We start from the raw sequence: 23,272 nt of genomic DNA, 5'->3' as shown, positions 1-23,272 counted from the left end.
ACTAGAAAAACTCCTACACCACAGTACTTCAGTTAGGAAAGGAAACAGGGAGGAAGGCCCCGTCTAGGTGACAGCCCTGACCCTAAAGTTATACACACAGTTCACTTAGGCCCCGTCTAGGTGACAGCCCTGACCATAAAGTTATACACACAGTACACTTTAGGCCCTGTCTAGGTGACAGCCCTGACCCTAAAGTTATACACACAGTACACTTTAGGCCCTGTCTAGGTGACAGCCCTGACCATAAAGTTATACACACAGTACACTTTAGGCCCCGTCTAGGTGACAGCCCTGACCATAAAGTTATACACACAGTACACTTTAGGCCCTGTCTAGGTGACAGCCCTGACCATAAAGTTATACACACAGTTCACTTTAGGCCCTGTCTAGGTGACAGCCCTGACCATAAAGTTATACACACAGTACACTTTAGGCCCTGTCTAGGTGACAGCCCTGACCAGTTATACACACAGTTCACTTTAGGCCCTGTCTAGGTGACAGCCCTGACCATAAAGTTATACACACAGTTCACTTTAGGCCCTGTCTAGGTGACAGCCCTGACCCTAAAGTTATACACACAGTACACTTTAGGCCCTGTCTAGGTGACAGCCCTGACCATAAAGTTATACACACAGTACACTTTAGGCCCTGTCTAGGTGACAGCCCTGACCATAAAGTTATACACACAGTACACACAGTACACTTTAGGCCCCGTCTAGATGACAGCCATGACCATAAAGTTATACACACAGTACACTTTAGGCCCTGTCTAGGTGACAGCCCTGACCATAAAGTTATACACACAGTACACTTTAGGCCCCGTCTAGGTGACAGCCCTGACCCTAAAGTTATACACACAGTACACTTTAGGCCCTGTCTAGGTGACAGCCCTGACCTAAAGTTATACACACAGTACACTTTAGGCCCCGTCTAGGTGACAGCCCTGACCATAAAGTTATACACACAGTTCACTTTAGGCCCCGTCTAGGTGACAGCCCTGACCCTAAAGTTATACACACAGTACACTTTAGGCCCCGTCTAGGTGACAGCCCTGACCATAAAGTTATACACACAGTACACTTTAGGCCCCGTCTAGGTGACAGCCCTGACCCTAAAGTTATACACACAGTTCACTTTAGGCCCCGTCTAGGTGACAGCCCTGACCCTAAAGTTATACACACAGTACACTTTAGGCCCTGTCTAGGTGACAGCCCTGACCATAAAGTTATACACACAGTACACTTTAGGCCCCGTCTAGGTGACAGCCCTGACCCTAAAGTTATACACACAGTACACTTTAGGCCCCGTCTAGGTGACAGCCCTGACCATAAAGTTATACACACAGTACACTTTAGGCCCTGTCTAGGTGACAGCCCTGACCATAAAGTTATACACACAGTTCACTTTAGGCCCCGTCTAGGTGACAGCCCTGACCATAAAGTTATACACACAGTACACTTTAGGCCCTGTCTAGGTGACAGCCCTGACCATAAAGTTATACACACAGTTCACTTTAGGCCCCGTCTAGGTGACAGCCCTGACCATAAAGTTATACACACAGTACACTTTAGGCCCTGTCTAGGTGACAGCCCTGACCATAAAGTTATACACACAGTTCACTTTAGGCCCCGTCTAGGTGACAGCCCTGACCATAATTTATACACACAGTTCACTTTAGGCCCTGTCTAGGTGACAGCCCTGACCATAAAGTTATACACACAGTTCACTTTAGGCCCTGTCTAGGTGACAGCCCTGACCATAAAGTTATACACACAGTTCACTTTAGGCCCCGTCTAGGTGACAGCCCTGACCATAAAGTTATACACACAGTACACTTTAGGCCCCGTCTAGGTGACAGCCCTGACCCTAAAGTTATACACACAGTACACACAGTGATTGATTGCACTGAAACGTGAACATGCAAACCCTCTCAAAAACAAGCAGGCCCGCCAGGCTCTGTGAGGCAGCAGTCTTCCCCTAACAACAACCATGTTCAAAAGTGACAAAGCAGAAAAAAAATGGAAGCTAAAACACTAGGACTTAGTAGAGGTGTGGACTCGAGTCAGACTTGAGTCACAAATATGATGACTTGACACCAATGACTCGTGACTTGACTTGGACTTGAGCCTTTTGACTCGAACTGACTTGATACCCTCCACAAGCCCAAATATAAAAAATGATGTTATTAAAAAAAAAGGTGTGCAGCGCATCAACTCTTCATTTAAAAGATTATAGGTTGAATCGGACAGCAGCCAATCATATTGTGCCAGCTGAGAAAAAGTTGCGCGTGGCAGTGCAGAGGAACTTTGGTGAGTAAATTCAGATGGAGCTCTTGGAAAGATGACACCCCAAAATTTTTCTTTTCGGATATGAAGATGACGCTGTATCAACAAAAAACGGATTGCAAAAGATGCGGGAAGAAAATGACAGACGGAGGCGCAACAACTTCCAACTTTGTTTGACATTTGAAGCTGCACAAAGAACGGTAAGTCATGGCTAATATAGCCAACAGCTATATCATTCATAACTTTGTCAGTGTAGCATGTTGGCTAACTTAACGTTAAATCAATGAGCCTCTACACAGTCAGTCAGTGCGGGAACGTGATCATTGCACCCGAGATTGAGCTACAACTGGCTAGGCATTTGGTAGTCTAAATCCTGCCTGATGTTACTGCTGTTCCTAAAGCCATTTACATATGTTAGCCTACTGTAACCACACACACAGTGTGGGCATATAGTGTAGGATCACTATTGGGGGGGGGGGGGCTTTCTCATGGCTACCCATGTATTTCCATGGAGATATAAAGTTTATTTGGCAAGTAGTAAATATATTTTTAAAAGCATTCATGATTTGCATAAATGTAATATACTAACTATTATTCTTGTTAAAAATATGAAATAGTGTTACATTTGGTGAAGAGCACATTATGACTTGTTTAGGACTCGAAACTCAAAGTTTAGGATTTGAGACTTGACTTGATACTTGCCAGTCTTGACTTGGGACTTGACTCGGACCTGCCTATCTTGACTTGGGACTTGAGTGCTAAGACTTGAGACGTACTTGCGTGTGCCAGTGCAGAGGTAGGTACTATACTTTGATTTGATACTTATGACTTGTAAAGCAATGACTTGGTCCCACCTCTGGGAGTTAGGCTTTGGCCCCGCCCCTCCTAGTGAGGACACACTAGTCTAGACAGAGTGTGTGAACAGCCACCCCATAGTCTGATCTGAGAGTTCCTGATATATACACCAGCACTTCTCATGAGGCCAAAGCGAAATCTCCAGTTTAGCGTTGGGTTGACCTAACTGCCACACACACACACACACACACACACACACACACAGTACCCATACACGGACGCAAGAATCAACTGCAGCCTATTTGTAGAATAGAATAGGCTACTATTTACAACAACAAATGCAACAGCCCTGCGGCAGTCTCACGAAGCCTGCCTTAAACCAACATATAATAGATACATAGCGTGACTACAGATTAACACTGAAGTGGTGTTATTGCATGCACCATTCAATGTAGGCTAACTTCCCCCATCTCATCCTGGCTATTCAGTATGGTGCCTTAATTGGTTTTCCCAGAACCTGGTGGTGACATCAACTCAAGGAACTTTAGCTGCAGATAACCCTTTATTTCCCTATGCAAATACACCCCGCTCTGTATAATCCCAGTGTTCCTGGCATGCTCCACATATGACACACAGCACAATGAGCAGAAAGACAGACACTGACTGACGCTGTTAAAAGCCATAGTTTAGGTACTGTAGGGGAAGTAGGGGCAGTAGGTACTGTAGGGGCAGTAGGTACTGTAGGGGCAGTAGGTACTGTAGGGGGCAGTAGGTACTGTAGGGGCAGTAGGTACTGTAGGGGGCAGTAGGTACTGTAGGGGCAGTAGGTACTGTAGGGGGCAGTAGGTACTGTAGGGGGCAGTAGGTACTGAGGGGCAGTAGGTACTGTAGGGGCAGTAGGTACTGTAGGGGGCAGTAGATACTGTAGGGGAAGTAGGTACTATGGGGGCAGTAGGTACTGTAGGGGAAGTAGGTACTGTAGGGGAAGTAGGTACTGTAGGGGCAGTAGGTACTGTAGGGGCAGTAGGTACTGAGGAGCAGTAGGTACTGTAGGGGAAGTAGATACTGTAGGGGCAGTAGGTACTATAGGGGCAGTAGGTACTGTAGGGGAAGTAGGGGCAGTAGGTACTGAGGGGCAGTAGGTACTGTAGGGGAAGTAGGTACTATAGGGGCAGTAGGTACTGTAGAGGAAGTAGGTACTGTAGGGGAAGTAGGTACTGTAGGGGCAGTAGGTACTGAGGGGCAGTAGGTACTGAGGGGCAGTAGGTACTGTAGGGGAAGTAGGTACTATGGGGGCAGTAGGTACTGTAGGGGCAGTAGGTACTGAGGGGCAGTAGGTACTGTAGGGGGCAGTAGGTACTGTAGGGGCAGTAGGTACTGTAGGGGCAGTAGGTACTGTAGGGGCAGTAGGTACTGTAGGGGGCAGTAGGTACTGTAGGGGGCAGTAGGTACTGAGGGGCAGTAGGTACTGTAGGGGACAGTAGATACTGTAGGGGAAGTAGGTACTATGGGGGCAGTAGGTACTGTAGGAGAAGTAGGTACTGTAGGGGAAGTAGGTACTGTAGGGGCAGTAGGTACTGTAGGGGCAGTAGATACTGTAGGGGAAGTAGGTACTATGGGGGCAGTAGGTACTGTAGGGGAAGTAGATACTGTAGGGGCAGTAGATACTGTAGGGGAAGTAGGTACTATAGGGGCAGTAGGTACTGTAGGGAAAGTAGGTACTGTAGGGGCAGTAGATACTGTAGGGGAAGTAGGTACTATAGGGGCAGTAGATACTGTAGGGGAAGTAGGTACTGTAGGGGCAGTAGATACTGTAGGGGAAGTAGGTACTATAGGGGCAGTAGGTACTGAGGGGCAGTAGGTACCGTAGGGGAAGTAGGTACCATAGGGGCAGTAGGTACTGTAGGGGAAGTAGGTACTGTAGGGGAAGTAGGTACTGTAGGGGCAGTAGGTACTGAGGGGAAGTAGGTACTGAGGGGCAGTAGGTACTGTAGGGGAAGTAGGTACTATGGGGGCAGTAGGTACTGAGGGGCAGTAGGTACTGAGGGGAAGTAGGTACTGTAGGGGAAGTAGGTACTATGGGGGCAGTAGGTACTGTAGGGGCAGTAGGTACTGAGGGGCAGTAGGTACTGTAGGGGAAGTAGGTACTATGGGGGCAGTAGGTACTGTAGGGGCAGTAGGTACTGAGGGCAGTAGGTACTGTAGGGGAAGTAGGTACTATGGGGGCAGTAGGTACTGTAGGGGAAGTAGGAACTGTAGGGGCAGTAGATACTGTAGGGGCAGTAGGTACTGTAGGGTCAATAGATACTGTAGGGGCAGTAGGTACTGTAGGGGAAGTAGGTACTGTAGGGGCAGTAGGTACTGTAGGGGCAGTAGGTACTGTAGGGGAAGTAGGTACTGTAGGGGGCAGTAGGTACTGTAGGGGCAGTAGGTACTGTAGGGGCAGTAGGTACTGTAGGGGAAGTAGGTACTGTAGGTACTGTGGGGGAAGTAGGTACTGTAGGGGAAGTAGGTACTGTAGGGGCAGTAGGTACTGTAGGGGAAGTAGGTACTGTAGGGGAAGTAGGTACTATGGGGGCAGTAGGTACTGTAGGGGAAGTAGGTACTGTAGAGGAAGTAGGTACTGTAGGGGAAGTAGGTACTGTAGGGGCAGTAGGTACTGTAGGGGCAGTAGGTACTGTAGGGGCAGTAGGTACTGTAGGGGCAGGAGGCACTGTAGGGGCAGTAGGCACTGTAGGGGAAGTAGGTACTGTAGGGGCAGTAGGTACTATGAGGGCAGTAGGTACTGTAGGGGAAGTAGATACTGTATGTACTATAGGGGAAGTAGGTACTGTATGGGAAGTAGGTACTGTAGGGGAAGTAGGTACTATGGGGGCAGTAGATACTGTAGGGGAAGTAGGTACTATGGGGGCAGTAGATACTGTAGGGGCGGTAGGTACTGTAGGGGAAGTAGGTACTATGGGGGCAGTAAGTCCTATGTAGGGGCAGTAGGTACTGTAGGGGCAGTAGGTACTGAGGGGCAGTAGGTACTGAGGGGCAGTAGGTACTGTAGGGGAAGTAGGTACTATGGGGGCAGTAGGTACTGAGGGGCAGTAGGTACTGAGGGGCAGTAGGTACTGTAGAGGAAGTAGGTACTATGGGGGCAGTAGGTACTGTAGGGGCAGTAGGTACTGTAGAGGAAGTAGGTACTATGGGGGCAGTAGGTACTGTAGGGGCAGTAGGTACTGAGGGGCAGTAGGTACTGAGGGGCAGTAGGTACTGTAGAGGAAGTAGGTACTATGGGGGCAGTAGGTACTGTAGGGGCAGTAGGTACTGAGGGGCAGTAGGTACTGTAGGGGAAGTAGGTACTATGGGGTCAGTAGGTACTGTAGGGGGCAGTAGGTACTGTAGGGGGCAGTAGGTACTGTAGGGGGCAGTAGGTACTGTAGGGGGCAGTAGGTACTGAGGGGCAGTAGGTACTGAGGGCAGTAGGTACTATGGGGGCAGTAGGTACTGTAGGGGCAGTAGGTACTGAGGGAAGTAGGTATTGTAGAGGAAGTAGGTACTGTAGGGGCAGTAGGTACTATGGGGGCAGTAGGTAAGGGGCAGTAGGTACTATGGGGGCAGTAGGTACTGTAGGGGCAGTAAATACTGTAGGGGCAGTAGATACTGTAGGGGCAGTAGATACTGTAGGGGCAGTAGATACTGTAGGGGGCAGTAGGTACTGTAGGGGGCAGTAGGTACTGTAGGGTCAATAGATACTGTAGGGGCAGTAGGTACTGTAGGGGAAGTAGGTACTGTAGGGGCAGTAGGTACTGTAGGGGCAGTAGGTACTGTAGGGGGGGAAGTAGGTACTGTAGGGGAAGTAGGTACTGTAGGGGCAGTGGGTACTGTAGGGGAAGTAGGTACTGTAGGGGAAGTAGGTACTATGGGGGAAGTAGGTACTGTAGAGGAAGTAGGTACTGTAGGGGAAGTAGGTACTGTAGGGGCAGTAGGTACTGTAGGGGCAGTAGGTACTGTAGGGGAAGTAGGTACTGTAGGGGCAGTAGGTACTATGGGGGCAGTAGGTACTATAGGGGAAGTAGATACTGTAGGTACTATAGGGGAAGTAGGTACTGTATGGGAAGTAGGTACTGCAGTAGTAGGTACTATGGGGGCCGTAGATACTGTAGGGGAAGTAGGTACTATGGGGGCAGTAGATACTGTAGGGGAAGTAGGTACTGTAGGGAAGTAGGTACTATGGGGGCAGTATGTACTATGGGGCAGTAGGTACTATGGGGGCAGTAGATACTGTAGGGGAAGTAGGTACTGTAGGGGCAGCAGGTACTGACTGTACTGGGGCAGTAGGTACTGTAGAGGGAAGTAGGTACTATGGGGGCAGTAGGTACTGTAGGGGCAGTAGGTACTGAGGGCAGTAGGTACTGTATGGGGGAAGTAGGTACTATGGGGCAGTAGGTAGGTACTGTAGGGGCAGTAGGTACTGTAGGGGGAAGTAGGTACTGAGGGGCAGTAGGTACTGTAGGGGACAGTAGATACTGTAGGGAAGTAGGTACTATGGGGCAGTAGATACTGTAGGGAAGTAGGTACTGTAGGGGCAGTAGGTACTGAGGGGCAGTAGGTACTGAGGGCAGTAGGTAGAGGAAGTAGGTACTATGGGGCAGTAGGTACTGTAGGGGCAGTAGGTACTGAGGGGCAGTAGGTACTGTAGGGGAAGTAGGTACTATGGGGGCAGTAGGTACTGTAGGGGAAGTAGGTACTGTAGGGGCAGTAGGTACTGAGGGCAGTAGATACTGTAGGGGCAGTAGGTACTATGGGGTCAGTAGGTACTGTAGGGGGCAGTAGGTACTGAGTAGGTACTACTGAGAGGCAGTAGGTACTATGGGGGCAGTAGGTACTGTAGGGGGCAGTAGGTACTGTAGGGGAAGTAGGTACTGTAGGGGCAGTAGGTACTATGGGGGCAGTAGGTACTGTAGGGGCAGTAGTTACTGTAGGGGCAGTAGTTACTGTAGGGGCAGTAGGTACTGTAGGGGGCAGTAGGTACTGTACAGTAGGTACTATGGGGCAGTAGGTACTGTAGGGGCAGTAGGTACTGTAGGGGCAGTAGGTACTGTAGGTACTGGGAAGTAGGTACTATGGGGGCAGTAGGTACTGTAGGGGCAGTAGGTACTATGGGGGCAGTAGGTACTGTAGGGGCAGTAGTTACTGTAGGGGCAGTAGTTACTGTAGGGGCAGTAGGTACTGTAGGGGGCAGTAGGTACTGTAGGGGGCAGTAGGTACTATGGGGGCAGTAGGTACTGTAGAGGAAGTAGGTACTATGGGGCAGTAGGTACTGTAGGGGCAGTAGGTACTGTAGAAGTAGGTACTATGGGGGCAGTAGGTACTGTAGGGGCAGTAGGTACTGAGGGGCAGTAGGTACTGAGGGGCAGTAGGTACTGTAGAGGAAGTAGGTACTATGGGGGCAGTAGGTACTGTAGGGGCAGTAGGTACTGAGGGGCAGTAGGTACTGTAGGGGAAGTAGGTACTATGGGGTCAGTAGGTACTGTAGGGGGCAGTAGGTACTGTAGGGGCAGTAGGTACTGTAGGGGGCAGTAGGTACTGAGGGGCAGTAGGTACTGAGGGGCAGTAGGTACTATGGGGCAGTAGGTACTGTAGGGGGCAGTAGGTACTGTAGGGGAAGTAGGTATTGTAGAGGAAGTAGGTACTGTAGGGGCAGTAGGTACTATGGGGGCAGTAGGTACTGAGGGGCAGTAGGTACTATGGGGGCAGTAGGTACTGTAGGGGCAGTAGGGGCAGTAGATACTGTAGGGGCAGTAGATACTGTAGCAGTAGATACTGTAGGGGCAGTAGGTACTGTAGGGGGCAGTAGGTACTGTAGGGTCAATAGATACTGTAGGGGCAGTAGGTACTGTAGGGGAAGTAGGTACTGTAGGGGCAGTAGGTACTGTAGGGGCAGTAGGTACTGTAGGTACTGTGGGGGAAGTAGGTACTGTAGGGGAAGTAGGTACTGTAGGGGCAGTGGGTACTGTAGGGGAAGTAGGTACTGTAGGGGAAGTAGGTACTAGGTAGGGGTACTGTAGGGGAAGTAGGTACTGTAGGGGCAGTAGGTACTGTGGGGGCAGTAGGTACTATGGGGGCAGTAGGTACTGTGGGGAAGTAGGTACTGTAGGGGCAGTAGGTACTATGGGGCAGTAGGTACTGTAGGGGAAGTAGATACTGTAGGTACTATAGGGGGGTACAGTAGGTACTGTAGGGGAAGTAGGTACTATGGGGGCAGTAGATACTGTAGGGAAGTAGGTACTATGGGGCAGTAGATACTGTAGGGGAAGTAGGTACTGTAGGGAAGTAGGTACTATGGGGGCAGTAGGTACTATGGGGGCAGTAGGTACTATGGGGGCAGTAGATACTGTAGGGAAGTAGGTACTGTAGGGGCAGCAGGTACTGAGGGCAGTAGGTACTGAGGGCAGTAGGTACTGTAGAGGAAGTAGGTACTATGGGGGCAGTAGGTAGTAGGTACTGAGGGGCAGTAGGTACTGTAGGGGAAGTAGGTACTATGGGGGCAGTAGGTACTGTAGGGGCAGTAGGTACTGTAGGGGGAAGTAGGTACTGAGGGGCAGTAGGTACTGTAGGGGACAGTAGATACTGTAGGGGAAGTAGGTACTATGGGGGCAGTAGATACTGTAGGGGAAGTAGGTACTGTAGGGGCAGTAGGTACTGAGGGGCAGTAGGTACTGAGGGGCAGTAGGTACTGTAGGGAAGTAGGTACTATGGGGGCAGTAGGTACTGTAGGGGCAGTAGGTACTGAGGGGCAGTAGGTACTGTAGGGGAAGTAGGTACTATGGGGGCAGTAGGTACTATGGGGGCAGTAGGTACTGTAGGGGCAGCAGGTACTGTAGGGGCAGTAGGTACTGAGGGCAGTAGATACTGTAGGGGCAGTAGGTACTATGGGGTCAGTAGGTACTGTAGGGGGCAGTAGGTAGGGGCTAGGTACTGAGGGGCAGTAGGTACTATGGGGGCAGTAGGTACTGTAGGGGCAGTAGGTACTAGGGGAAGTAGGTACTGTAGGGGCAGTAGGTACTATGGGGGCAGTAGGTACTGTAGGGGCAGTAGTTACTGTAGGGGCAGTAGTTAGTAGGGGCAGTAGGTACTGTAGGGGGCAGTAGATACTGTAGGGGCAGTAGGTACTATGGGGGCAGTAGGTACTGGGGGCAGTAGGTACTGTAGGGGGCAGTAGGTACTGAGGGGCAGTAGGTACTGTAGGGCAGTAGGTACTATGGGGTCAGTAGGTACTGTAGGGGCAGTAGGTACTGTGGGGGCAGTAGGTACTGTAGGGGCAGTAGGTCCTATGGGGGCAGTAGGTCCTATGGGGGCAGTAGGTACTGTAGGGGGCAGTAGGTACTGTAGGGGGCAGTAGGTACTGAGGGGCTGTATGGGGGCAGTAGGTACTGTAGGGGGGGTACTGAGGGGGCAGTAGGTACTGTAGGGGCAGTAGGTACTGTAGGGGCAGTAGGTACTGTAGGGGCAGGGATGGGGGCAGTAGGTACTGTAGGGGAAGGGCATTGTAGAGGAAGTAGGTACTGTAGGGGCAGTAGGTACTATGGGGCAGTAGGTACTGTAGGGGCAGTAGGTACTATGGGGGAAGTAGGTACTGTAGGGGCAGTAAATACTGTAGGGGCAGTAGATACTGTAGGGGGTAGATACTGTAGGGGCAGTAGATACTGTAGGGGCAGTAGGTACTGTAGGGGGCAGTAGGTACTGTAGGTACTGTAGGGGCAGTAGGTACTGTAGGGGAAGGGGAGGGGCAGTAGGTACTGTAGGGGCAGTAGGTACTGTAGGTACTGTGGGGAAGTAGGTACTGTAGGGAAGTAGGTACTGTAGGGGCAGTAGGTACTATGGGGGCAGTAGGTACTGTAGGGGAAGTAGGTACTATGGGGGAAGTAGGATACTGTAGGGAAGTAGGTACTGTAGGGGAAGTAGGTACTGTAGGGGAAGTAGGTACTATGGGGGCAGTACTGTATGGGGCAGTAGGTACTGTAGGGGAAGTAGGTACTGTACTATGGGGGCAGTAGATACTGTAGGGAAGTAGGTACTGTATGGGAAGTAGGTACTGTAGGGGAAGTAGGTACTATGGGGGGTAGATACTGTAGGGGAAGTAGGTACTGTAGGGAAGTAGGGGGGCAGGTACTATGGGGGCAGTAGGTACTATGGGGGCAGTAGATACTGTAGGGGAAGTAGGTACTGTAGGGGCAGCAGGTACTGAGGGGCAGTAGGTACTGAGGGGCAGTAGGTACTGTAGAGGAAGTAGGTACTATGGGGGCAGTAGGTACTGTAGGGGCAGTAGGTACTGAGGGGCAGTAGGTACTGTAGGGGAAGTAGGTACTATGGGGGCAGTAGGTACTGTAGGGGGCAGTAGGTACTGTAGGGGGAAGTAGGTACTGAGGGGCAGTAGGTACTGTAGGGGACAGTAGATACTGTAGGGGAAGTAGGTACTATGGGGGCAGTAGATACTGTAGGGGAAGTAGGTACTGTAGGGGCAGTAGGTACTGAGGGGCAGTAGGTACTGAGGGGCAGTAGGTACTGTAGAGGAAGTAGGTACTATGGGGGCAGTAGGTACTGTAGGGGCAGTAGGTACTGAGGGGCAGTAGGTACTGTAGGGGAAGTAGGTACTATGGGGGCAGTAGGTACTATGGGGGCAGTAGGTACTGTAGGGGCAGCAGGTACTGTAGGGGCAGTAGGTACTGAGGAGCAGTAGATACTGTAGGGGCAGTAGGTACTATGGGGTCAGTAGGTACTGTAGGGGGCAGTAGGTACTGAGGGGCAGTAGGTACTGAGGGGCAGTAGGTACTATGGGGGCAGTAGGTACTGTAGGGGCAGTAGGTACTGTAGGGGAAGTAGGTACTGTAGGGGCAGTAGGTACTATGGGGGCAGTAGGTACTGTAGGGGCAGTAGTTACTGTAGGGGCAGTAGTTACTGTAGGGGCAGTAGGTACTGTAGGGGGCAGTAGATACTGTAGGGGGCAGTAGGTACTATGGGGGCAGTAGGTACTGTAGGGGCAGTAGGTACTGTAGGGGGCAGTAGGTACTGAGGGGCAGTAGGTACTGTAGGGGCAGTAGGTACTATGGGGTCAGTAGGTACTGTAGGGGCAGTAGGTACTGTGGGGGCAGTAGGTACTGTGGGGGCAGTAGGTCCTATGGGGGCAGTAGGTCCTATGGGGGCAGTAGGTACTGTAGGGGGCAGTAGGTACTGTAGGGGGCAGTAGGTACTGAGGGGCAGTAGGTACTATGGGGGCAGTAGGTACTGTAGGGGCAGTAGGTACTGAGGGGCAGTAGGTACTGTAGGGGCAGTAGGTACTGTAGGGGGCAGTAGGTACTGTAGGGGGCAGTAGGTACTATGGGGGCAGTAGGTACTATGGGGGCAGTAGGTACTGCTCCATCATTTCCCTGTTTGCCTGGTAGCACGATTCTTGCCATTCTCCTTCGACCTCTCATCAACGAGCCGTTTTCGCCCACAGGACTGCCGGAGACTTTGAGTCGCTTAGGTCACTCGTTTTGCCCATTCTAACGTTCACTTGACCAGTAACCAAATGCCTCGGTGCCCGTCTGCCTGCTTTTTTCTGTTGGAGCGAACCATTTTCGGGAATGGGGTGGTATACCTAATAAAGAAGGGCACCTATTAAACATCCCTAAAAGCAGACATTGAACATCCCTATGAGCATGGTGAAGTTATTAATTATACTTTGGGTGGTGTATCAATACACCCAGTCACTACAAAGATACAGGTCTTTCTTGTCTCAGTTGCCGAAGAGGAAGGAAACTGCTCAGATATTCCAAAACATGCATCCTGTTTGCAAATCCAACACAACACGTGTTGAGTACCACTCTTCATATTTTCATGCATGGTGGTGGCTGCATGATGTTATGGGTATCCTTGTCATCAGCAAGGACTAGGGAGTTTTTTTTAGGAAAAAACAGAAATGGAATAGAGCTAAGCATAGGCAAAATCCTAGAGGAAAACCTGGTGGTGTCTGCTTTCCAACAGACACTAGGAGATCAATTCACCTTTCAGCAGAACAATAACCTAAGGCACAATCTACACTGGAGTTACCAAGAAGACATTGAATGTTCCTGAGTGACCTAGTTACAGTTGACTGAAATCGGCTTTAAAATCTATGGCTATCTAGCAATGATCAACAACCTACTTGACAGATCTTTTTTAAATAATAATGTGCAAATATTGTACAATCCAGGTGTGCAAAACTCAGAGACTGCCAAAGGTGATTCTAACATCAGTTGGGTGTGAATATGTAGATATTTCTGCATTTGATTTTTCTTTAAAATCATTGGATAAAATTATAAAAACATGTTTTCACTTTGTCATTATGACTATTGTGTGTAGATGGGTGAGAAAAAATATATATTTAATCCATTTTGAATTCAGGCTGTAACACAACAAAATGTGGAAAAAGTCAAGGGGAATGAATACTTTCTGAAGGCCTATAATTTTATACTTCCGTAAGTCTAGCCTAATCAACCAAGGTCAGGTTATTATAAAACCAAGCACACGTGTAACTAAAACTAACCTGTTGAATTCCATCATCATACAGTACCGTTCACAGTAGCAGGACACAGCTGGCTAAACTGTATGCGGCGGAAGGAGAGGTTTGACAAAAACAGACATATTTCATTCCTTGAAATCAGTCCTCAACAGAGTATGCTGCTCTGGTGCTCGCCATAAGATGTTCCATGACAGATCCACGACAAACCTGGCAGACGTCACAATCACAGTAGAACTACAATGAGTATACAAAACATTAAGAACACCTGCTCTTTCCATGCAACTCAATATTAGGAAGGTGTCCTTTATGTTTGGTATACTCCGTGCAGACTCTATTTCTATGTTCAGGTATCTGTGTGTAAACTAGGCTATGTCATCATCACCTATCTATTCTTAATCTAAACCACAGACAGTTGACAATGCACAACACAAAAAACTATTATGGTTATCATATCTCACTAACAATTGCACATTTAAATGAATGACAAACAAAACCAGTAAGGTTAGGCTTATCTTGAGAAGTCTTCATTCTCTACATCATCACTCAATGAACAATGACCCACCTGTGTGTCAAGATGGAGGCATCTCATATCAACCCTATCCAAATAGATCTGGCCCAGGTAAACAGTACAAGGAAACCTTTCATACCAAACCAGCCACAATGCATTTGTTGTCTGACAGGAGATGTCCTTACTCACTAGATGGCTGCTGCCTTAATGTTGTTCTTGAACCGCTGCCAAGTCCTGTCACCCAAGCTTCTGAGTGAGTTGCCTGGGTTGGGGTGGAGACACATTATGGGAGAGAGGGGTTGAGGGAGGGTGAAAGGGGGGCAAACCTCCTACTTCTCTCATTTCAAGAGGGGCATGACAATACAAAAAAACCTGAGCAGTCTGTCTCCATTGATAACGACACTTAGCCATGAATCAATCTAGTGACTGATCATCAACAACACTCAGGTATCAACAATACTCAATTATCACCTCACCAGACACACCCATGAATCAATCTAGTGACTGATCATCAACAATACTCAGGTATCAACAATACTCAATTATAACCTCACAACACACACCCATGAATCAATCTAGTGACTGATCATCAACAATACTCAGGTATCAACAACACTCAGGTATCACCTCACAACACACACCCATGAATGAACCTAGTGACTGATCATCAACAATACTCAGGTATCAACAATACTCAAATAAAAACCAACTGCACCCTGTAGATACTTCCTTGTTTGGAGGGCCCTCCACTATCAACTCATAGTGTGGGTACACAGGTAGACCGGCATCTCAGACAGACATTACAGCCCGCAGCAACAACAGACAGCAGTCAGGCTCTGTTTAGTCACAAGAGTCAAACAGCTGACAAACATCACAGCCCTGACGACCAGAGAACTACCAGACAACCTGAATCAAGGTTGAGCGCAGACAGGAACAACACGTAGTGCAGTCTTTCATCTTAGACTTTCCCATTCAGTGGAGTCAGAAACATCCTGCTGCTGCAAGGCAGGCTACATAGGAGCTGGACTGGCTGAGCTTGTGTTGTGATGTAACTGGCAATGTAAGTGGAGTGAGAGAGAGAGAGAGAGAGAGAGAGAGAGAGAGAGAGGGAGAAAGACAGTGAGTGGAGGGAGAGAGAGAGAGAGGGAGACTGGGAGAGAGAGAGAGGGGGAGAAAGAGAGTGAGTGGAGTGAGAGAGGGTCCAGCCACTAGCCCAAGAGTCCATCCTAAGTAGTGTTGCACGGCATACCGTTACCATTGTAATATCACGGTACCAAAACATCATGATACTGTACTTATGATACCAACATTTTAGAATACCGTAGTACCATTTCATATGATACTACCATATGAAAACAATACTACTCTACCTATCCTAAAGAACCCGCTGGTGCCCGTTATAAAATGTTTAGAATGTCAGTTCAAAAAAAATGTAAGCAATAGCAACTATTCTATTGTATGACCGGTCCAATAATGCCCACGTGTGGCAGCTGTAATCAGCCAGCTGCATCCCCTTTCAGCCATCACTCACCTGCTTCTCCTGTTCATCTATTCCTCCAGCCTTAGACCGCTGTGCCACTCAGGAGCCCAGACTGACTACACTATATAAAACATCTATTTCTCAGGATCTCGTCACAGTACTTCCGTGCATTCAAATTTTAATTGATAAAATGCATTTGTGTTCGTTGTCAGCTTATGCCTGCCCATACCATAACCCCACCATCCCCATAGGGCACTCTGTTCAAAACATTAACATCAGCCAAACGCTCGGCCACACAACGCCATACACGTGGTCTACCACTGCGAAGCCGGTTGGATGTACTGCCAAATTCTCTTAAACAGCTTATGGTAGAGAAATAAACATTCAATTCTCTGGCAACAACTCTGGTGGACATTCCTGCAGTCAGCATGCCAATTGCACACTCCCTCAAAACTTGAGACATCTGTGGCATTGTGTTGTGTGACAAAACTGCACATTTTAGAGTGGCCTTTTATTGTTCCCCAGCACAAGGTGCACCTGTGTAAGGAGCCTGTTTAATCAGCTTCTTGATATGCCACACCTTTCAGGTGGATGGTTTATCTTGGCATAGGAGAAATGCTCACTAACAGGGAGGTAAACAGATTTGTGCATAACATTTGAGAGAAATAAGCTTTTTGTGCGTATGGAACATTTCTTGGATCTTTAATTTCAACACTTTACATGTTGTGTTTATAATTGTGTTCAGTATAGGAGGATAACTATAATAGACTAAGGTGGAGAATGAAGACACTTTGCTAACAGGACAGGAGCAGTGTGTATCTGACCTCTACATTAGAACCAGGGCTATTATTAAACCTCAGTAGCATCATGCTGAATGCATGTGACCTGATGTTGATTTAGAACTACGACAATGTGTCCGCGTGGCCAGAGTCAGGTCTGCTCTCCATCAGCAGTCACTGTGACATCAACAAGTAAACACAGACAGCCTGATTTACAGTGCATTCGGGAAAGTATTCAGACCCCTTCCCTTTATCCACATTTTGTTATGTTACATTGGATATTATATGCCCTAATATCCAATGTCTCCCACAACAACCAGTTAAGCAAAAAAAAATCTAACTATAGGCCTAGGATTAGGAATACCATTTCTAAACTCACTGTCCATTTCAAATTAAAATAATTAGACCTTGTCAGAAACATACAACCAAAGACAAGATAAGATAAAAAATAAACATATCATTGTTTTTAAAGACACTTGCTTCGCCCATTTAAGAGGATTTCTCATGCCTCCACATCGAGCAGTCAGACAGAAAGGTTTAATTAGCTGTTTTAAGCTGCAATGAGGAACACAAAGTGCTGGAGGGACAAGTTGTGTGAGGGTGCAATCCAGTGACTTCTGGGGTTGTGGAAGAACACTTCCACTTTAGTAGCTGAAGCTCCGACAGTAACCTTTCTGTCATGTGTCGTTGAGGCTTTATTCAGGGGTGGTGACGCAACATAGAAAGTCTGCAACGAATCAAGAACAAGGGTCTGTGGTTGCCTGGCTCGTGCCATCTCTTTTCAGCGGTGCCGCCTGCTGAGTCAGCAGGAGTGTTTAGAAATCAATAGCATTAATGGGAAGTAAAGGTTTCACTTCATGACGGTCGAGCTGAAACCAGACCGGACCGGCACACCCCACATCACTACAGTTCCAGGTCAGGAGAGTGTGTGAGAGGGTGTTTATGGGTTTATGTGTATGTATGTGTGTATATGTATGTATGCATATGTACTGTGTGTATGTGTGTAGATGTATGTGTGTATATGTACTGTATGTATATGTATGTATGTGTTTGTGTGTGTATATGTATGTGTGTATATATATGTGTCTATATGTGTGTATATATGTGTGTCTATGTATGTGTGTATATATGTGTGTATATGTACTGTATGTATGTGTTTGTGTGTGTGTATATGTACTGTATGTATATGTATGTGTTTGTGTGTGTGTGTGTATATGTATGTGTGTATGTGTATATGGGTGTGTGTCTATGTCTGTGTGTATATGTATACATGTGTGTGTATATGTACGTGTATGTATATGTACGTGTATGTATATGTATGTGTGTGTATATATGCGTGTGTATATATGTGTGTATATGTCTGTGTGTATATATATATGTGTGTATATATATATATATATGTGTGTGTCTATGTCTGTGTGTATATATATATATGTGTGTATATATATATATATATATATATATGTGTGTGTCTATGTCTGTGTGTGTATATATGTGTGTGTATGTACTGTATGTATATGTATGTATATGTATGTGTGTATGTGTATATGTGTGTGTGTGTGTGTATATGTATGTATGTGTGTATGTGTATATGGGTGGGTATGTGTGTGTGTCTATCTACATGGTCTAGATCTGGTATCTAACCTGAATAGTCTAAAAATGAATGAGCTATAAAAAACACCCAGACAGACTCACCAAAAAGGCCTTAAAAGCTTCATACAGTAACCTCTGCAGACGACTGCCTGCAACAGCAGTGGTTCCTAAGACGGAGTACTCCTAGTCCTCTTGGAAAATAGGAGGAGTGGTCTTCTTGGCACCTGCGAAAGACAAACAAAGCATCGTGGTTAGGTTAGCACACTTTTCTGGAAAGCAAAGAAGTACCCAGTGCATCGCCACCCTCGAGGCACTTGGATAATCAGCAGAAGAGAAAACCTACCGCAGGCTCTCTCTACCCTTCTGTTTTGCATCTCAGCGCAAAACAGCAAAGGGCGATTTACATCTGATTTCAATGTCCTCCACACAACACACTACTGCCCTGACATGAACCTGAACATTGCAGTAAATATAGACTCACACGATGCAAGTACATAGAGCAGATGTCAAGTACTTGTTAGAGTAATGCCAAACAACAAGACATCCACAATCATCCATGTCATTTTGTTGTTCTCTCCTTGCCTTGAAGTTTAGTGATACATATGCTCTATAGGTTAGATAGTCTATTCTATAATGATAGATATTCTATAATGATAGTCTATTCTATAATGATATATCTATCATTATAGAATGGACTATCATTATAGAATAGACTTCTATAATGATAGTCTATTCTATAATGATAGTCTATAATGATATTCTATAATGATAGTCTATAATGATATTCTATTCTATAATGATATTCTATTCTATAATGATATTCTATTCTATAACGATAGTATATTCTATAATGATAGTATATTCTATAATGATAGTCTATTCTATAATGATATTCTATAATGATATTCTATAATGATAGTCTATAATGATATTCTATTCTATAATGATATTCTATTCTATAATGATATTCTATTCTATAATGATAGTCTATAATGATAGTCTATAATGATATTCTATTCTATAATGATATTCTATTCTATAATGATAGTCTATAATGATATTCTATTCTATAATGATAGTCTATAATGATATTCTATAATGATATTCTATTCTATAATGATAGTCTATTCTATAATGATAGTCTATAATGATATTCTATTCTATAATGATAGTCTATAATGATATTCTATAATGATATTCTATAATGATAGTCTATAATGATATTCTATTCTATAATGATATTCTATTCTATAATGATATTCTATTCTATAACGATAGTATATTCTATAATGATAGTATATTCTATAATGATAGTCTATTCTATAATGATATTCTATTCTATAATGATATTCTATTCTATAACGATAGTATATTCTATAATGATAGTATATTCTATAATGATATTCTATTCTATAATGATAGTCTATAATGATATTCTATTCTATAATGATAGTCTATAATGATATTCTATAATGATATTCTATAATGATAGTCTATATTGATATTCTATTCTATAATGATATTCTATTCTATAATGATATTCTATTCTATAACGATAGTATATTCTATAATGATAGTATATTCTATAATGATAGTCTATTCTATAATGATATTCTATTCTATAATGATATTCTATTCTATAACGATAGTATATTCTATAATGATAGTATATTCTATAATGATAGTCTATAACGATAGATATTCTATAATGATAGATATTCTATAATGATAGTCTATAACGATAGATATTCTATAACGATAGATATTCTATAACGATAGATATTCTATGATAATAGTATATTCTATAACGATAGATATTCTATAACGATAGATATTCTATAATGATATTCTATAATGATAGATATTCTATAACGAGATAGATACTCTATAATGATAGTCTATAACGATAGATACTCTATAATGATAGTCTATAACGATAGATATTCTATGATGATAGTATATTCTATAACGATAGATATTCTATAACGAGATAGATACTCTATGATGATAAAGATGCAAGGTGCCCCTCCCTGTTAGTTTTATCTGTATGCTCAGAATGAACTGTGATGCAACTAGGCTATTATGGGGGGAAGGTATTCTCAAGTATGCGATGGGTAACTTTTCAGGTAAAGAGCTGAGCTGACCATGGGCTGCTTGGTTTGTTTATCCAGCTCAAACACACTCAGAGTGAGGTATGTGACATTGTCGCTGAAGGTATCAAAAGCTAGACCTCTCAATTAGCACACTATATTCCACCACTACTCCTACACTCTTTCCGATTGTACTGCTGTAAATTAGAATACTACAGGTGTATCATTTGTACTGTACTATGCTGAAGAGTAAAAAGCTAGAGGTACAAATGTATTTTGAAAAACTGGTCAACAAACTTGGTAAACTTTTACTGTATAATTAACTGGCCTATTTGACAGAATGAAATATGCTATTTAAGAATGTGCTTTGCGTCATAATCACCTTACACATGCATATTGCTAAATTTGGAGACTACTGTTGATTGCAATTTCACAATAAAGCAATTGTACAGGATTGAGCGTTGGCTTTTACTTATTTAGCCATGTCTGTGCTGCGATCGTAGTAGGTACAAAATGACGCGAGGCAACAGAATGTAATGCATTTTTTAAAATGAATGCCATGACATGGCAAACAATCTTGTCAATGTATATTTATATTAGTAATGCATAACAATGTTATTCTGTGAAAACAAACGCACAACATATAGGCTACTTTTTACAGGCGCACGCGCACCTGTACAGTAACGTTAACTACAGTAGTTGAACGGGATGAAACGGTAGAAAATAGTAGCTGGCTCTCGTGGAATATATTGTAGAGTGCTTTTGAAATAATTAACGTTATAATGTAAATGGTTATATGAACCTTTTTATTATATTATATGAAAAGGTTAACGTGACAATTTGTAATTGACAACTGGCCAATTAACGTAATGCCACCGTCCGTCTACTCTGGCCACGGTCAACCGCATCCATCGTAGACAGCTGCACGAGCACTCCAAATGATTATCTAATTAAGCCCGCTGTGTATTCGACGTTATCAACAAACTTGAGGTTGTCAGTTCGTTCATTCTAGTACAGTGTAAAACACATATAGAGAAACGCGTTTATTATAGCCTACCACGGAACATTTCGATGCTGCTTGTCACACAAGTATAACGTATCGCATTGCTACTGTAACCGTCGAGCGAAACCTTTTGCTGCAGCAAGTAACCTGCGATGCTTGGTAACGATAGTTGGTCAATAATAATAATAATAATGTAATCTGTTAAAACATGCATTATGCTTACCCAGTTATCGTTATCTCTTTTCTTCGTTCGTAACTGTTGCGATAGTGTTTTTACGTCCCCTCGGAAGGTATTTTGGTGCATCGACTGGATCCTCTGGGACATCTAGCAGTCAGTCAACCCACAGCTTTAATTTGCCTTTAAAGGAATATCTGTCGGAAATAAGTGTATAGCCAGCTTCCGCTGACGGAGGTGAGTGATTTGCATAAAGGGGAGTGGTTTTCGATTTAAACTGCGAAAAATTAAAACCTAGTGAGCGTGTCTAGATAACCTCCTGCATAATCTCACACAATCTCATGTTACTTGAATAGATGAACCTTTGCATTGACACTAAATACTATAACTTTGTTATTAAACTGTTATTAATTTGTTATTATCTGAAAAACGTTACCAGGTAAAGCAACAACAACAAAACACTGCATAAAAGGATGATCTATTATCCAGGCATTGCATTTCTCCTCATCCAGAGTATAGCAGTAGGCACCTCATGCATACTGTGAAGGATAAATATTACTCTCCCCTGCAGAGGGAGGCTGTGACACCCTGATCTATTTCACCTGTCTTGTGCTTGTCTTCACCCCCATCCAGGTGTCCCCCATTATCCCCTGGGTATTTATACCTGTGTTTTCTGTTTGTCTGTTGCCAGTTCGTCTTGTCTCGTCAAGCCTAACACTATGTTTTCTCCCCCCGTACTCTCTCTAGTCCATGTTTTCTAGTTCTTTGACCATTCTGCCTGCCCTAACCCTGAGCCGGCCTGCCTTTCTGTACCTTTCTGACACTGTCCTGGATTACTGACCTCTGCCTGCCCTGACCCTGAGCCTGCCTGCCGTTCTGTACGTTACTGACCTCTGCCTGCCCTGACCCTGAGCCTACCTGCCGTTCTGTACGTTACTGACCTCTGCCCTGGATTCCTGACCTCTTCCTGCCCTTGACCTGTCGTTTGCCTGCACGCTGTTTTGTTAATAAACATCTGTGATTCAAACAGTCTGCATCTGGGTCTTATCCTGAGTCCTGATATTCTGGCCTGTATTTTTTCTATTGGCACAAACATAAGGTAGGCAATTAGTTGTTATAATAGTGTGCTACTGACACAAAGGCCTAATGATGGAATTGCATTGCAAAATACTTTCATGTGTTATCCACTGGGCTCCACTGGACTCTAAATCATTTGTACTATATATATACATATATACTGTAAATTATTTATTTACTCCTGTCTTGGGGGTGAAGGACCTACCATAGTCCTACCATAGTCCTGCCGTAGTCCTACCATAGTCCTACCATAGTCCAGCCATGGTCCTACCATAGTATAGTCCTACCATAGTCGTACCATAGTCCTACCATAGTCCATCCATAGTTCTACCATAGTCCTGCCATAGTCCTATCCTAGTCCTGCCATAGTCCTGCCATAGTTCTACAATAGTCCTGCCATAGTTCTACCATAGTCCTGCCATAGTCCTACCATAGTCCAGCCATAGTCCTACCATAGTCCTGCCATAGTCCTACCATAGTCCAGCCATAGTTCTACCATAGTCCTGCCATAGTCCTATCCTAGTCCTACCATAGTCTTGCCATAGTCCTGCCGTAGTCCTACCATAGTCCTATCCTAGTCCTACCATAGTCCTGCCATAGTCTCCTGCCGTAGTCCTACCATAGTCCTATCCTAGTCCTGCCGTAGTCCTACCATAGTCCTGCCATAGTCCTGCCATAGTCCTACCATAGTTCTACCATAGTCCTGCCGTAGTCCTACCATAGTCCTATCCTAGTCCTGCCGTAGTCCTACCATAGTCCTGCCATAGTCCTGCCATAGTCCTATCCTAGTCCTACCATAGTCCTGCCATAGTCCTGCCGTAGTCCTACCATAGTCCTATCCTAGTCCTGCCATAGTCCTATCCTAGTCCTGCCATAGTCCTGCCATAGTTCTACAATAGTCCTGCCATAGTTCTACCATAGTCCTGCCATAGTCCTACCATAGTCCTACCATAGTC

The 23,272-nt window shown here is 45.4% G+C and overlaps 1 protein-coding gene across 1 annotated transcript in view; it reads right to left on the bottom strand.

The window, feature by feature from the left end:
• Positions 1 to 21,412, bottom strand: part of LOC115128730 (solute carrier family 45 member 4-like) — a 71,411-nt gene extending 49,999 nt beyond the window's left edge. The window contains exons 1-2 of the mRNA XM_065018002.1: positions 21,288 to 21,412; positions 18,074 to 18,195 (exon numbers count right to left, since the gene is read on the bottom strand). The gene's annotated coding sequence lies outside the window, so the exon portion shown is untranslated. The remainder of the gene's footprint in view (positions 1 to 18,073; positions 18,196 to 21,287) is intronic.
• Positions 21,413 to 23,272: the final 1,860 nt, after the last annotated feature.

This window comes from Oncorhynchus nerka, linkage group LG4, assembly GCF_034236695.1.
Source record: "Oncorhynchus nerka isolate Pitt River linkage group LG4, Oner_Uvic_2.0, whole genome shotgun sequence".
NCBI classification, from domain to species: Eukaryota; Metazoa; Chordata; class Actinopteri; order Salmoniformes; family Salmonidae; genus Oncorhynchus; species Oncorhynchus nerka.
Note: the sequence above shows the minus strand (reverse complement) of the source record. Positions and strands in the feature narration are given on the sequence as shown.